The following is a 17,031-nucleotide window of genomic DNA, read 5'->3' on the forward strand; positions in this document are numbered from 1 at the left end:
CGATGCTGTGGGGTTGGAGGAGGCAGAGACAGTTTTAGGGTCCAGATAAGGCAAAGTGAGATGGAGACCTTGGTGACTGGGTCTATGCTGTGCCCACAGCTACTTTGCTATAAAGCCAGGCACTGCCAGCCATCTAGATATAAGAACCACTCATGTGCCAACAGCTCAGCCAGTGTCACATGGCCCTGGGGTTTCAGGTTTGCAATTACATGGAGGCCCCTGGAGCCCTCACAGGAGCACCAGGTAGGGGGAGGGACAGACTGAGACTGCACAGGGTGGAGCTGGCTGCTGGGTTCCAGCAGGAGGGCTGTGGAGCTGCCACAAGTGAGCTTGGTGTTTACTGATGCTCAGGCCAGGTGGGTGTCAGTGTTATTTTTCTTCCTCTTGCACCAGACACAAACTCATATGCACTGTAGCATCTTCTGCCCTGCTGTAAACCTGTTTAACTCCTGTGATTGCCTGGCCCATCTCCAACAGGCAATGGAGCTGTGAGCACAGCCTTGCACTGTGGCTCTCCAGTGTTCTATGTGGCAGTGTGGCACATCTGGGACAGCTCGACTGCACTCATTCTGTCTGCCCCAACAAAAGGCACGGAGATGCCACCGAGATGATGCCACAGTTTGAAGAAATTAGTGTTCCACGGACACAAATCATAAATGTACCCAGTATACCTCCAAATACTATCAATTTCATATTTTTATATTGACTGTAATGAATCTAGAATTTAATGGGAAGCTGGGATGCTGGTGGGAGATGGCATGGGTAGAAAGACAGGAGCTGGGGCCTGCAAGGTGCTTTATGCGGTCAGAATGTCCCGGAGCAGAGACAAACTGGGGGGATCCGGATGGTGAAGAAGGCTGGTGTCCCAAAGTGAAGACAATAAGAGTAATAATGGAAGGGACAAAATTGTAAGATCTTCATAAGCAACAAACAAAAAGGAAGAAGGTAAAAGAGATACATGACCAACAGACCATAATAGGAAGAATGGATGTGATATACTTTTCAGATGAGGAGATGATCTCAAAGTTTGTAACCAAAAACTCTGGGAAAAAAAATGTTATGTGTTATACAGGTGTGCTGCGGGGATCATCAATGAAACAATTCTATTTTTTAAAGAAATTTCAGCATCTGTCATATTTCTTAATTTTTAAGAACTTGAAATTTGCTGTGATTCCTTTTCCATTCTAGATAAAGATGAACTTATTTTTCTTATAGGGGGTCCCTGACCTGTGAGTCCCAGGCCCTGGAGCTGGTGTGCCCTGCACCAGGCACAGTATCCCTTTGCCTGCTTGGTTTCCTGAGCCTAGCAGTGGCTACCATGTGTCTCCGATCACCTGTGTGAGCCAGTCCAACACCCACAGTGCCAGTGCACTGAAGGCGTATCAGACACTGGAGAAGTTAGCAGGTGAGGGATTCCAAGATGCTACAGGTTCAGGAGAACAAAGAATCTTTAAGGATCAGCAGAGGCTCAGGAAAAGATCAGAAAAGTTACTGGCCCTTGGAGAAAGCACGACTTTCCTCTAGCTGGCCAAACCCTCATGCTCCCTACAGGCACCAGGTAGCTGAGAAAGGAAGTCAGTTCTCTTTCTTCCCCCAGTCTGGTCCTGTCCCTCCTCTGGCCCTTTGTAGGTAGTAGACCTAGGAACCTTCACCACTCCCACCATCCCTTTTCCTCCCTATGGAGCAAAAAACCACTTGTCTGAGTGTGTTAGGCAGGAGATCTGGACCACCATCTTGTCTGCCACAAGAAGCAGAGATATCCCCTCACACCCCCTACAGCCAGCCTGTCATCCTGGAGAATCCAGCCCATGTTCCACCATGCAGGCAGGACTTCAGGCAGCAGCTCCAGGAGGAGCCAGACCTGTGCTCCAACACAGATGGGCCAGACAGCCTGGAACTTGGCACAGGAAACTCGACACAAGCAGCCACGTGGTGTCATTTGCCATCTATGAGGACTGTCCAGGTCCCAAAGGCTATGGTCACAGCAAATGGTGTCAGATTGAAAAGGATGTGAGGGGTGCTGAGGAAGGTTTGGATGTTTGTTTGGGGTGGTGGAGTGTGCTAATGGTGTGCTCACAGCCCTAGCAACGTACTTAAGACTGTTGAGCTGGACATGCCAAATGAGTCAGTGGTACAGCATATGACTGCCTTTCAGTGAAGCTATTTCCACTTGAAAAACCCAAGCATCCTTGGAGCAAGTGAGGCCACTGTGTGTGGTGGGCAGCAGCTAGCAGGGAACAGTTATTGCATCTCCAGGCACAGTGGCCCCCTCCAAAACAGGCGGCCACCACACAGTCAAGGAGAAGAGGTGGCTTCTGTACCTGCTCTGGGGTGGGAAGTGCTTCTCCATCCCTGCCTCTTCCTTCGTCACCCCCACACTACTTGACAGGAAACCTGTGCCCATGGAAGCCTGCTTTCTGCAGGGGGACCTGACCCACAGGCTCCACTTCCTGGGGGAGTCCTAAGTGGAGTAAGCAGGAGACCTCAGGAAGAGGGGGAGCCCAGGGGAGCGACAGTGTGTCAGTTCTCCTCATGTGTACTACAAGCATGCAGCAGATAAGTGGCACTACCCTGGCCAGCCATACCCGGGAAGGACACCGCAGCACAGGCACAGCCACTCCCTCAGGCCATTGAAAGAGCCACCGATTTGTGAGAACAGCCTTTGAAGCCACGTTTTGAACCTGGCTGTCTCTAAACTAACTCTTATTTTTGTTTCTCGAGTGCCTTTGGCCAGGACTGGTTCCCTTGTAAAAAGCAATAGTCTCTTTCAGTGTGATTTCCCTTTGCAGATCCTACACAAACAGGGCCACCCAGCCCTGCGGGCTCCCTTCTCTGTCCTCCCCAGCCCCACCCCACCCCACCACATGGTGACTTTATTGTCACGTTTCTCAGATGCCTTGACTTTTTCCTTTGAACTGGTTCCTGCTTCTGAAATACAAGACAAACACTCTGTTCAGAAAAACACTGTGTGCCAGGCTGATATCACACCAATGCCCACGATGCTGGGCCTGCCAAAGACACCTGGCATTTTTGATAGCTCTAGGAACTCCACTCCTGAGTCCTGGGCAGGCCTGACTGTGAAGCCGAGAGCTCTATGTAGCTCCTGGCATCCCTGCCACAACTCTGCCTGTCCCTGTTGGCATCTGTGTGTTCTGGGTATGGGATTCATGAGGACCTGAGGGTAGGAGATAGCACCTTGGCAAACCAGCAGGTGGAACAAAGCCCAGGTAGTCAGCAAGGGCTGGCCAGGGCAGCCTGGGTTGGGGACACATGGCTAGTTTGGGCCGAGTTCAGTCATTAGGGTAAGAGCCTGATGTTTTACTTCAATGCACAGAGGCTTGGAGCTGTTGAGGCCTCAGCCAATGTTTGTCCCTATTCATTCTTAGGAACACCTGGGCGGGGCTCAGTCCAGGCACTTAGCCAGTCACTGTATAGAGAGGACACTCTGAGTTTCATAGTCACTTGTCCCAGAAGCAAAGACACACTCAAGTTATATGGGGGTTTGTGGGGCGGGGGACAGTAACAATCAGGAATGGGGGCCCAGGAGGTTGGCTTCGTTCCATAGGTCACACCCAGCCTCCTAGGACACTCCCTCCTACCCCAGAGGATAGACTCAGGAGTGTAAGGGGGACGGTGGCTTGGTCAAGGCCACTAGAACCCTGTAGGAGAAAGAGGCACTCACCGGCCTTCAGGGTTTCAGTCCTGGATACTTGAGAACAGTGTTTGGACCAAAAAAGAATAGATACAGGGTCCAACAGTGCTGGAGAAAGAGAGTGCTGGTGAGAATCTTGATGTGAGGTGTCTGTGGACCAGCAGGCTTGGGGCCAGGAAGGGGTCCTGGAGTTCATTGGGTTGAAGAGATTCAGAAGGTCAAGTTCTGTCTGCTACTGTCTCCGTTCTGTCACTGCAAAAGTCCTCTGTGTGCATATGGGCTTGATCTCTCCTCTCTGTCTTTCCCAGGAAAATTTGATTTGATTTCTGCAGAGTCTAAATTTAATAATTAAAATTTTATAACAAACTTTAAAACCTAAGGCCCTAACCATCCCTTCCAGAAGGGTGTACATTGTCTGGGTGTACACGCCTTGGACAAGAGGTATTGGAAGTCTGAGCAAAGATCTGGGTGCTCCTCCTGGCCTTGGACCCAGAAGGAGTCTCCAGGTGCCATCACGCAAGCCATCATGCCCTTCCTGTGATTAAGGGCAGCTTGAAAGAAAAAAAGACCATATATTAGACTTCTGTAGGAAATATTTGTTCTGGAAATGGTCTTTGGCAACTCCAACCTATCCTTAAAATTTGTGTACACTGTTTCCACATTTGTTTTCCCTGTCAGATAATCACATGCTGAAGAGCACACATTGAAAGAGTCTTCTTAGGATGAAGCTTGAAATCTCCAGGTTGGAATGATTCTCTGGCCCTATGACCCAATTTACAGATTAGAGAAAGCCCAAGGAGGAAAGTAAGCCATATGGTTTTGGGCATTTCAATTAGAAAAGGGGCTAAAACCAAGAGCTTTGGAGTCTTAATTCAATTCTCCTTTACTGTAACAACTTTATTTGTAGGAGCTGTATCATTCTATTGGGAGGAGAGGACAATTGCCATTCTGACACCCATTCTGTTTCTTTCACTGAGAGAATTATAAGGAGCAATCAGGGTATTTTAGCTCAATAGGAGCTTAGGAAAGATTTAACTCTCAGGTCCTTCTACAGGATACCCAGTACCACCACTTATCATCATAAGTATCATCTCCACCACCATTGCCACCACCATCACTATCACCATGACTACCATCATCACCAATAATCATCACCATCATGACCACCGCTACAACCGTTATCATTATCACCATCATCACCATCACCACCACATTACCATCACCATCATCATCACCACCATCACCATCATCATCACCACCATCACTGTCATTATCACCACCATCACTGTCACCATCCTCAGCTCTGTCTTCCGGATGAGGAAACTGAGGCACAGTGCACTAGAAGTTCAAAAGCTGAGGCTGCAAGCAAACCTCCTCCTTGTGTGGTGATTCTGTGTGCAGCATGGCACTGTTTTGTGTGACCCTCCTTGGTGGAAAGAGGAAGGGAGTGCGGAACCCAGCACACCTCGTGGAAGGCTGGAAAGCCTGGTCCTGCTTGGGTGTGTGCTTTGTGGTCTGTTGATCCTTTCTGAAGGAATCCAGCATATCAATTGAGGGGAGAATGAAAGAGAAGATTCCAGGGCCTCGAACAGCACTTAGTAAATGCTTGAGTGCCACTTGTCTTAGCACAAAGCCAGGGCTCTGCTGCAGACAACCACAAGAAAGGGCCGGCAGCGCGTGCACTGCCCTTAATTCTGGAGCAAACATAGGAATATTTTTTTAAGCATAATGTACAGGCAGAGAATGTGACTGCTAATTTCTTTTTGGAGACAACTGAGGAAAAGAAGAATAGAGAAGAATGTATTTTGGCAACAGTTCTTGATCTTCTTTGCACAAAGAAAGTTAAAGCCATAATTCCCCAGGTGCAAAGCTAGAGCCTGAAAACCTTTCTTAAAATACATTAAATCAGCAACATGGATAAGCAAAGAAACTCACTTGCAACTGGGTCAAATGGCCATAGATTTATCTTTTTGTGAGATCAGAAAACAGAATCATTTTAGAAAAATGTTCCTATCCTGAGAACTCAAATACTGGGTTAATGTGGAAATGTGGGTGATAACTGATCTTTCAGGAAGGTGAGACAGAGAGGCAGAGACTGAGAAGGAGGGGAGGAAGGGAGTGTAAGGACTGGGAGTAGAGTCCTCTTGGAAAATGTCTTGGACTAGCCACAGCTTTGTTAGCATCTCCTAGCAAGAAAGAAAATAATTTTCTAGGTTTTTACTCAGGTTTCTGTGCACGGACCAAAAGACTATAATGTGGACCCATCTAGCTTCCTGATTTGCCTATTCCAAGTAAACATTCAAGGACGGAGAAGTGACTGCTAGGCAGGTTCTGGGTCCAGCAGACCCATGGGGAGCGGAAAGGAGACTGGGTCCACATCCCGTTAGTTCCAGGTGTGCCTGCTTCCCTAACACATGGGCTGTGATGAAACGCGGTGCTTGTGCTGAGTTAGAACACAGGCCCACGACTTTCAGGAGGTCTGCCTGGTTCTTGGTGTGTGGTTATCAGAGCAAATTACCCTAGGTTACTTTGGGAAGGTTCCTGAGAAATTGCTGAAAATCTTGATGGCAATGGCTCAGCAGCTTTTTTCCTGCAGACTGGAGCTCTGTTCGGGGAAGGCGTTTCAAGTCTGGGAACCTGGGTTGAGGAATAACATTCATCGAGGTACCTGTCCCCTCTGCATAACTTCATTATGGATTTCTTTTGATTATAAACTAAGCAAATCCATGTGGGCCTCCCATCTTGTGTACCAAGGAACAGCACCCTACCGACCATCTCCAGGGCTCTCTGAGTCTCTACTCAAACCTCCTCCCAGTGTCTGCACCTATCCTGCTGACAGGAAGGGCGAACAGCTGGGCCCTCCTCCAGATTCATCATGACAATTCAATGACTGTACTCCTTTGCCTGAGCCACAGGGTGCCCACACAGCGGTCAAACACTGTCCCGGCTGTGTTCCTGAGGGGGCTGTGGATGAGGTGAACATGTGCACTGGGTGAAGGAATACAGCTCTCCTCATCCAGCAGGATGCACAAAGAGATGCAGGGCAGTGACAGGTGCTTCTCCTGCCCCCTTCCCCAGTAGCCAAGGGCTTTTCTTGCCTCCAGACACAAGCTGAAGGTCTTGAAACTTGATTCTTGGCTGGAGTTGTACATCTGATATCCTGGCTGTCACCTGGGACTCAGGATGTGACTGCATGTCAGCTCTTCTGGGTCCATACAGCTTGTGAATCAAGGAGCTTCTCAGTCTCTTGGTGGGTGTGTTATAATAGCTCTGTCTGTCTGTGCACCTATCTACTTATTGCCACAAGTGTGCATGTGGGAACACACACGGATACACACAACATGCATGCATGCGCACACATGTGCGCACACACACACACACACACACACCAAAGTCTGCCTCCTGGAGAAGTCTAGTTTACAGTACCTTATTCCCTGTTGCAGTAAAAGCTGGCTGATTGGTTTCCTAGTCTTACTAAGTGTGTACAACTTGGGGTATGCATTCCCTTTGGATGTCACTAATTCTTCTAACATAAACCATCTCTGCTTTTGAAATTACCAAAGGGTTATTGTCATCAGTTTGATCATTGCTAGGGTCAAACTCATAATCCTCATGCCTCAACCTCCTGCAGTGCTGGGGTTACAGATGTGTGCTACCATGCATGGCCACACTGTGTCCTATGGGTGTCCCCATGTTAATAAACTTTCTCTTACCCTCTTATGTTTAATTCCTTTCAGCTATCTCTGATTGGATCTAATCCCAAGGTATTATCCTGGTCAGGTTCTGCAGTTCTGTATGTGCCCAGTCGCTCAAGTCCAACAGAGGAGACTGGACTAATTGGGGCACAGGGCAGGTGGGGGAGATGACCTTGCACAGTCTTGTTCTGTATTCAAGCAAGGGACACTTGCTTGTGTCAGGAGCTTTGGGCCACTTCTGCAGGTCTGGGAGGTTTGGAAAGATCTGAGTTCTTATAGCTCGCAAGCACAGACCTACACCTTATTGTGCGTTCCCAGGGCTCTCCCCCACAAAGCAGGGCATTGCCTCCTTGAATGATCCAGCTCAACCTTCAGCCTTCCAAAGCTCAGCCGCACATACCAGTGACTCCTGGACTTGTGTGCAGGCTCTCTCCTTCCCAGAGCAGGAGATGAAGGCTATGCATGCTAAGGAACCCCTGGACCCCACTCCTCTGCAGTTGGCACTGAGTCGTCCTCAGTCCTACATTTTCTTTTTCCAATGCATCTGTCAGTCAGTCACATCCATGAATCACAATCCCACTCCTGGTCATAAGCACACTCTCCTTTAGGGCTGGCTTGCTCCAGGGCACAGAAAAGAGGCAGTAACAGTGGTTTACACATACATGAGCTGGCTCTTGAAAGAAAGGAAGGTTGGGAGGAGGGAGGGGGGGAAAAGAAGAAATGGAAGAGAGAACAAAGGTGGGAAGGAGGGGAATGGTGGCAAAGGAGGAGAAAGAATTAAATAGAAAAACAAAAGAAAGAAGAAAAAAGGACAGTAGGACCAAGAAAGGTGAAAGTCTATGGTAATCGTAACAAAAGAGAACGGAAGAGAAAGAAGAAAACTGAACTAGTGACCTGCATCTCCTCCAGCAAGTGGCTTAATCTTTGTTTTCTATCTGAACATGCTTAATGAGGTTGTCACACCAATGAAATAATATGATGCATTTAATTTTAACATATTTCTTGGTAAGAAGTAAATGTCAAAAAATTAACTAAAAGGCAAACACACACTAGATCCTACACATTAGTCTTATTAATGTGGATGCAAAAAACTTCAATGACATTAACCTAGAAAACATTCATTTTAGTAATACATAAAAGATCTAGGGATTTAGCTCAGTGGCTTAAGAATCTGCCTGCCAGGCATGAGGTTGTGAGTTTGATCCCTGGTACCAAAAAATTAAAAATAAAACAAAGAAAGCAGTATATAAAAGAATAACACATAAAGCCCAAGTTATATTTTATTCTTATAACATTAACTTTATTTTAGGTTATATGTCAATATAATTCAATATATGCTTAAAATAAATCATAAATTTGGTAGATATTGAAACAGCATTGATTTAAAAAATCTACACCTAATTAAAATAAAAAGAAAACCTTATCAGTAAACTAGGAATTTATTTCTGACATATGGAAAAATTTCTCTCAAAGAAAGTCTAAATACCACACTTTATGGTGGGCGGGCTAGTCACATTATTTTCCATGACATTAATGCAAATATTCTTTTTATATCAACTATTATTAGTCATTATTTTTAATGTCCAGGACAAAGCAATGAAACAGGAGAATGAATTAGAGTTATATTTAGTGGGGAGTGATATGCATTGAATTGTGTTACTCCAAAAAGTTCCAAGACTACCTCAGGATGTGACCTCACTTGGAAATAGCGTCTTTATCAAGATGAGGTCATTCTCATGGCCCCTAATCTGATAGGAATGATAACAATAATTTTTTAAGTTTCTATTTTTACTAGCATATATTTGTGATACATAATAATTACATTTCTCTTAAGAAGTCAACAGATGCTAGGATCAACCTGCAGCTAGTGGAGAAACATCCAGTGAATTCCCCCTCCCAGCCAACAGCAGAAACCTGTCCTGTGACAGCCCTGCCCAGGACTTCCTGCCCTCAGAATGGGAAGAAAACAAGGTCTATGGCCAAGCTGTCCTTTCCAGCACATTCTTATGGAAGCCTGAACAAACTGATACAGAAGGCAAGAGACATCATTATTACTGCTCATAAGTAAACCAAACATTTGCATAATCTCAAAATCATTGCTAAGAGCTTACTACAGCAAATGAGTGCAGGGAGATTGCTAGATATAACATAAGTATACAAAAAGCCTACTTGTGGGCATAAAATAATTTTATTATAAAATATCCTAGGAAAAAGATTCAGTTTTCAGTTAGAAAAATATAAAACAATGGCAAAACATCTAGTTGTTCAACAGTAGGGCTTGTGGTAGATGCATGAGTGTTTTGGGGCAATTACAGTGAAAGATACAGAGATAGCTATGTTTCAAAATATCATCCTGGGGAGAAAGCAAAAAGTAGAATAAGATCTTTGGTGAAACAGAACACACACACACAGGAAGAGAGACAGAGACAGAGAGAGATAATGTACTTTTAAAGAAATGTATGTGAACCGAGGGCTATACGCTAGGATAGCTGTCTATGCCAGAGGTTGGTAAGAGGGAAGCAAAGGGGCAAATAAAACAAGGCTTGGGTCTTCATGTGAATGTTCCATGGATGGAAAGGTGGGATGACCTCAATGCTTTATTCCTGCATTATAAAAAATAAACATGCCATTTAACAATGTGTGCTATCTGTCCAGGCTTATCGTATATAGACTGTTGGTGCTGAACCTTGAAAAAACTGCATCTGCAATAATCAAGTTGTACAAAGAGAAGTGCTGGGTCAGGGGTGGAGGGTGGTCCTGGGGGCTTTGCCTTGGGCGGGGTGGAATCAGTACCTACCAGAGGCTTTGAGCATGGAGCTGTGGGTCCTGAGATGGGGAGATGACCCTGGGTGTCTGGACGCATCCAGTGTGGTCACCAGGGTCTTCATGAAAGGAAAAGTGTCCAAGGAGAAGCTTGATGATAGTGAGGGTAGGGGAGCCGCAGGCCATCTGAAGAGAGAAGAAGGGACCACGGCCACTCTCCAGGCTCCAGAAGGAGCTTTGACCTCCAGAACTACACAATGATAGATCTGTGCTGGTAATCTCCTCGCTTTGGAGAGTAATTATAAGATTATCAAAATCCACAGTTGAAGCGCATAGGGGCGAAAGACACTTGTATCCATGGTGGATGGGACTGCAATTTGGTATGACTGGAGAGTCTGATAAGATATGTTAAGATTTAATATTAACCCACTAAGTCTACAATTTATCTATACATAACTAGAAGAGTGTATTCAAGAATGTGTCCTCGGTGTTGTACATTTGGTGTTTATAATAAGCCCCAATCTGGAAACAATTTAAAAGTTCACTGATGAGAAATACATTTATGATTTGGTACATAGATGGTTGGAATGATACACAGTAGTGAAAAGCATGGCCTCTGTCAAGTACTCATGGGCGGTGGCCAAGAAACTCATGACACATACTTTAGTGACTATAAGGTTATAAAACAAATCAGAGAACAGTTCTCTTGCAGAACACTCTACAAAAACGTCTGAAACATTCACAAGTATGTGATCTAACATAAGCTTTGATGACTGCTGTCTTCTTTCTCCTGTTTTTGAGTCTACCTGATTCATCTTTTCACAAGAAATTTGAGCAAATTTTATGGTTCATGGAGCCAATAAAGACATTTTTATTTCAGAAAAAGAAAACATGACCACATAACTAACCACATTAAATCTGCAAATCTGAATGCATGCGAGATTATGAGGCAGCCTTCTTGACATCTGATCATATTTTGATAACAGATTTTTTTTACAATTACCGTGGACAGTTTTATAGTGTGTGGAGACAATAAAGATATTTTTATTTTGGGAAAAGCAAACAAAACCATCTAAACTGGTTAAGTGGTAAAACGTATATGACAAAAGACTATGGAAACTAAAAAAGGTAAATAAATACAAGATGACACACAAGTAGCAGTGACAATCTTGGAACCAGAGAACAGGACTGTGGGGAGCAGCAAAAGGGGACGATGAGAGGGAAGAAGGGAGGGCAATATTGTCAAGTTGTGATGCATGCACATGTGGAAATGTTACATGAAGCCCACTAATCGGTATAGTCAATACAAGTTAATAAAAATTGTGTAGGAAATGAAAGATCAATATCCTTTATATGCAAATGTTGCTATGAGTCATCAGTGCCAAAAGATAGCAAAAGAACAATTCACATACGCAAACACAAAATAACCACATGATCAATGAAGACTAGAAAAAAACTTAACTCTTGTGAGCAATCAAATCCAGCAGGACAATGAACTTCAGCTTCCCCTTGTCACCTTGTGAGGCAGAAATATTTAGGTCCATAAATGCACAAGTCCTACCTGTTGCTAAATGTCAAGTCTACGGTCAGAAGGTAACCAGGAGCCCTTGAGGCCACGTTAGTACTGCACATGCTGAGAGAAGAAGTAGCAGCATGGTTACAGTTGTGCATCTTGCAAGGGTCACAGGCCCTGGGCAGCTCCTGGAGGGTGCATCCCTTGGGTGAGCAGCTGTGCTGGCATCTGCAGTGTCCCTGCAAGCAAAGGCCTCGGCACCCTGCCATCTAATGGCCAGCATCTTATCTGCACTTGGATGAAATTCCACTGGGAACTTTCTCAGGACTATTTTAATTTGATTAATTTCTCCAATTTATAAAACTGGAAATTTTTTGAAGCACAATTGCATTATCTCATGGAGTCTGTATAGATTGGAACCACCAATGTGCATTAAAATAACCACAATTAAAGGAAATGAAATGTCTTTGTTAGTGGGGTCTTTGCTCTCTAGCCTTTCGAGCTCTGCTATCTACACACTTTATCTCTAATGGTGGGACAGGATGTTCTGTTCATTCAAATACAACCATTCATCAAAGCAGAGATGAAACTCAACTTCAAAAAAGTGACCTTGTAGTTGGGAGCTGGGTTTTCTGCCAGCAGGAAATAGAAAATATTATTGGAATGCTGGGGAGGCCTTCCTGGGAGTCCCTGAAACAGATTTGCAAAAGAAACAGCATGGTTTCAGGGACACTCACACTTCTTCTCACATCCTAAAACCAAATCTTTTTGCTCTCCGATGTTGACTATCTCCAACTGACCCACCTTTTCCACCAAAGTTAGCACACAAATGCTCCAAGACAGGGAACACGATGGTTAATTCTCAAAGTGTATCCAGGTGACCAACACCCAGGCTTTGCCAGAATCAAAAGGGCTGGGTGCATGACGAAGCTTGTACTACAGGAAGGAAAAGCAGAAGAAGCCAGCAAGGCCAGCAGATGACCATTTAGGGCTTGCCGTGGCGACAGGTAGCCAGTGTCACAAAGCAGCGGGCCCCGTGTGTGGCTCTGTACCCAGCAGAGCCCATGGCTGCTTGTATGTCTGCTTCAACACCTGCACGTTGTGGCATCTGCCTTCAGCCATGAATATAAAGACAAGAGCCTGTGTATCAAGTGGAAATTCCATTAATAAGAAACCAATAAACCCAAGCAACTAGGCAGACAGGTTTCTCCACTTCTCTTGTGCTCTGCTTTAAATAGAAGGTGAATGGCAAGCGCACGTGCAGGTATGCCTTTTCCCTTTCAGATCACTCTGCACTGAAGACGTCCTTTCCCCAAGCCTCACCCTGGGCTGCTGGTGACCCTGGTCATAGGGGAACCCATGAAGTGCTGTTTCCCCGGGGAAAGAGTCACAAGTCTCACAGACTCTGGTCAACAAGGTCTCTTCCCAGCCGCCTCCTAGGCCTACGGTCCAATATCACAGGCTTCAAATGCAGACAAACCTGATCAATATTTAATAGTAAATTTACTGAGACGTCATTAATACAAGATGCCTCTGGCTTCTACAGTTACAAGAGGTGCTCAGAGTGCTGATCAGTAATTTCCAGGTGTTTGTTAGTATAGCGCACTGCTGCTTGGGGAACCTTGGTCACTGAGATTGCTTTTCAATTGTGCATTTTCAATTTCTTCTCTAAGGGCCGGCAGTGCAGTGGGGTTTTTGTGATATGTAACATCCTCTACATGAGGATGATGCCCCTATAGGAGGGTGACACCACCTGTGGAAAAATCATCATACTATTTTTCTTTTCCTGAAGTATATGTACATTTTTTGCAGTATTCTCTGTGTTTAATTTCTAAAGACAACTAACATATTTTTATTTTATGTAAGGTTCCACTGTGGGCATATTAGAAAAACATAATCAGATAAGCTCTAAGCCTTGGAGAACAAGGCCTCTTGGTTACTTTGAGATTTCAAGATTTGCAGGTGACACAGGAAAATGTTGTGTTGCTGTTCAAATTTTGAGGAAGGATAACAATCCTTTAACTTAGAATTTTAAAAAATGACCCTCAAGTGGCAGCACTAAAAACACGACAGTCACCAGACAGAAGGCCTGGAGGGCCAGCTTCTTGGGTAGAGGAAGTCAGTTTGCGGACACAGAGGCAGGATGGCCTGCAGGCTGGTCCAGCCATGTGACCTGGTGAGACTCAGAGGAGTCCCCTATCATGACTCTGCTGTGGGAAGCTCTCACGCTGAGAACTGAATCCCTCTCATTCTGCTTGTACCCTTGGGCAGGCTGGATCCCTTGGTGTGGGTCACGGTGTAGCCCAATTCCCACTACTCAAGTGTGTACCTCTGTGTCTCATGGCTCACTGCCTCCTCAGGTTGAGACTGCATTTCATGGTTGCCTCCAGATGCCTGGTGGTGCCCACACCTGCCAGTCAGGCAGAGCCCACACTGAAATCTGTCAGTGCAGACGAGCCTGGTCCGTTCGGAGAAAAGGACTGGTAATGTTACTCCCTCTAAGGTGATAGCTTTCTGTCTTGTCCTGGGAGCCATTGTATGATGCAGTAAGAGATTTTATTGCTCCCAGTGGTGTCCCCATGCAGCAGCAGGAGGCAGGGCTGCTCTCTGCTAGTCTAGGTCATTTTTACTCTGACACCGGGACAGACCCCCAAGGAGCAGGATCCTACACCCCAGCAGTGCTGGAAGAGTTACAGCCTCTTTACTCCAGGGCCAGGTCTCAGGCTGGTTTGGTTGTGGACTTGATGCCCAACGGTGGATGAGGAGACACACCAGGCAGGCGATAGGGCTGTGGGAGGAGGTGCTAACACAAAACAGCTTCAGACAGAAGATGAGGATGGAGGGATCATCGGTCTCCATCTTTCCCCATTAGACAGACTCTGGCCAAGTGTGGTGTCAAAGACACTGTCTGGGCTACTGTGCTGTGTACCCTGACCTCCCCTGCCATCCCCAGTGACTGGACAGTGCGAACAGCTGGAGCTCGATGCAGGGCAGTGATTTCACGCAGGTTTAGTTATACAGGAGAGCCAACAAGGTCACAACCCCATGGCCCTAAAGCTCCCCACAAAAGTGGAGCCAGCTGGTGCTGAGGAAGCTTGGGATGGGACACAGGGACATGAGGATGCCAGGGCTAGCAGGGAAGAGAGGAGTCTTAGCTTGGACTTCTGCAGTGTAGGTCCTGAAGGACAGACTTGGTGTGGCTGGTATTCAGAAGATGTCAGGAGACTCCTGTTAAGAAGGGGATAAAGAGAGATGGGGAGTTGTGTCAATATTGCCCCACTACCATCTCCTTCTCAGAAGTGGGGGCCGGGACTGTCCCTTAGGCAGTGGCCGTCGCATTTGTTCTGCTGTGCTTATTCACCCCAGCCCAAATACCAGGATCTCCCCGGGATCCAAGCTCTTGGATCTTCACCCCACAGCTCTACCTCCCTACAGGGCCGTCTCCCAGTCTCTCCAGGGCTATTTGGTCCATTCCTACATGAGTTCTAGCCTTGCCCCAACTCTTCTGTTAAATCGGGGCTGAGACTTAGTTCCCTAACTGTGCCCTGGCTATTTTACCCAACAAGTGAGGAGTCAGGTCGTGTTAGGGCTGGGGTGCACAGAGCCAGCAAGTAGCACGGCTCACTGTGTGAGCTTGGAGGCAGCGTGGAGATGTGCTAGAGTGATCCAGAGTCAGTGGGGGCCCTGGAGGTGGGGAAACACCCATGGCCCTGTGAGGGTTCTCCTCACACCATTCCCACAGCCAGAACCAGAAAATTCTGTTTTGGTTCAGAGAGTTGGGAGACAGCGCAGCAAGGAAGCCACGTGACACTAAAGCAAAGATCAACTTGCAGCACCACAGAGTGGGTGGTCTTCATCTAACTCTAAACCTGGCATTAGGACCTCGGCATTGAACTGACACTGCTGGTAGCTGGGGTTTGGGAGGCCAAGCGAGTGGCAAGGCACTCACAGCCCACTCTATGCTACCCCAGCGGGGTTTCTGTGCCGACAGGACTTCGGGGGACAGTAGAGAACTGGTGGGGAGGGTTTCCCTCTGGGGGACACATATTTTAGGACTCAAAGTCTCATCTAATCACTGAGTTGCATTCCTGGGAGATAGGGTCATTGCCCTGACAGCAGTGAAGCTGACCACAGGCTCCCAGATTCCGAGGCCCCTGAGGCACCCCTAAAGGGTGCCCTGACTCCACAGCAGGGCAGCCAGGAAATGCCTGTGTGGACAGTGCTATTGTGAGCTGTGCTGATAAGAAGGGGCCACCTCCCATCCACGAATGTCTATCTAGGTGTCAGCCCTTGGCTGAGGTCTGCAAATTTGGTGTCCGGTGGGTACTGAGGTGAGCCCATGGCAGTGGCTATAACCCATTCTCACACAGGGCTCCTCCTGCCAGTCCTTGTCACTCACTTGCACGTGTGTCTGCTGTCCCTGTCCTCACCTAAGGGACGGACATGTGCAGAGTGCCTATCTGGCCCCGCTTCAGCCTGAGTGTCCAGCCCCTACCCCCAGCCCCTGCTCACAGGCCTGATATCCCCAGCAGCACATCCTAAGGAAGCAGGGCAGGACCAGTGCTGTGGGGATTCTGGTGCTGCAGAGCTCCTGTGGTCCTGGTGATGTTACGGGGACACAGAGCTGCCCTGCAATCCCTGGTTGGGGGCTGCAGCCCCTCCACAGCTCTCCTGGTTTGTGTACTTTTCATATGAGAAATGGAAAAAACCTGAGGGTGAGACTAGCATCCTCCACCCTGCCTTCCAGGAATGGCACCATGGAAACCGAGGGCCCTGGGTACCATGGCAACAGAGCTGCAGGTCAGAGTCAGGTATTTCCTGCAGGGGAGAGCTCAGGCTCCAGGTCCTACAGGTTTTCTCCCACATCTGTTCCTCTCTTTCTCTGTGCTGGAGTGCGTGACTCTGGCAGGTGGGATATGTGGAAGTGGGGGATACGAGAAGCAGTTCCCCAAGTTCTCCTCTCTTTTCCCTATGCACAGGGTGATCCCAGAGAAATATCTGGGTGTAGAAGCCACAGATCTGCTGATTAAGTGCCGCAATTCCATACTGAGGTTCTAAAGAGGGATACTCAAACAGTATCCCTGATCAGGAGGGAGACGTCCCAGGAAAGTGACCAGGGGAACAGCTCCAGCCAGGGCTTCTTTTGGGGCATAGAGGGAGGAACATTTAACCTCCACAGCAGGGCAGCCAGGAAATGCCTGTGTGGACAGTGCTATTGTGAGCTGTGCTGATAAGAAGGAGCCACCTCCCATCCACGCCCTGATCTCACCCTGACCTGGGTGGAATCATCCTGGAGTTGAGATGGTGCCACCAGGAAGGGCCTCTGTTCCCACCGTGAAAGCCCCAGCTAAGAGGGTGACAGTGCCTCTCTGTGGTTTCCCCACGCTGGGATCCCAGTGTCGGGGATC

The sequence above is a fragment of the Cavia porcellus genome, unplaced genomic scaffold (genome assembly GCF_034190915.1).
Source record: "Cavia porcellus strain 051 isolate PalLab524CR breed Dunkin Hartley unplaced genomic scaffold, mCavPor4.1 scaffold_6, whole genome shotgun sequence".
Classification (NCBI taxonomy): domain Eukaryota; kingdom Metazoa; phylum Chordata; class Mammalia; order Rodentia; family Caviidae; genus Cavia; species Cavia porcellus.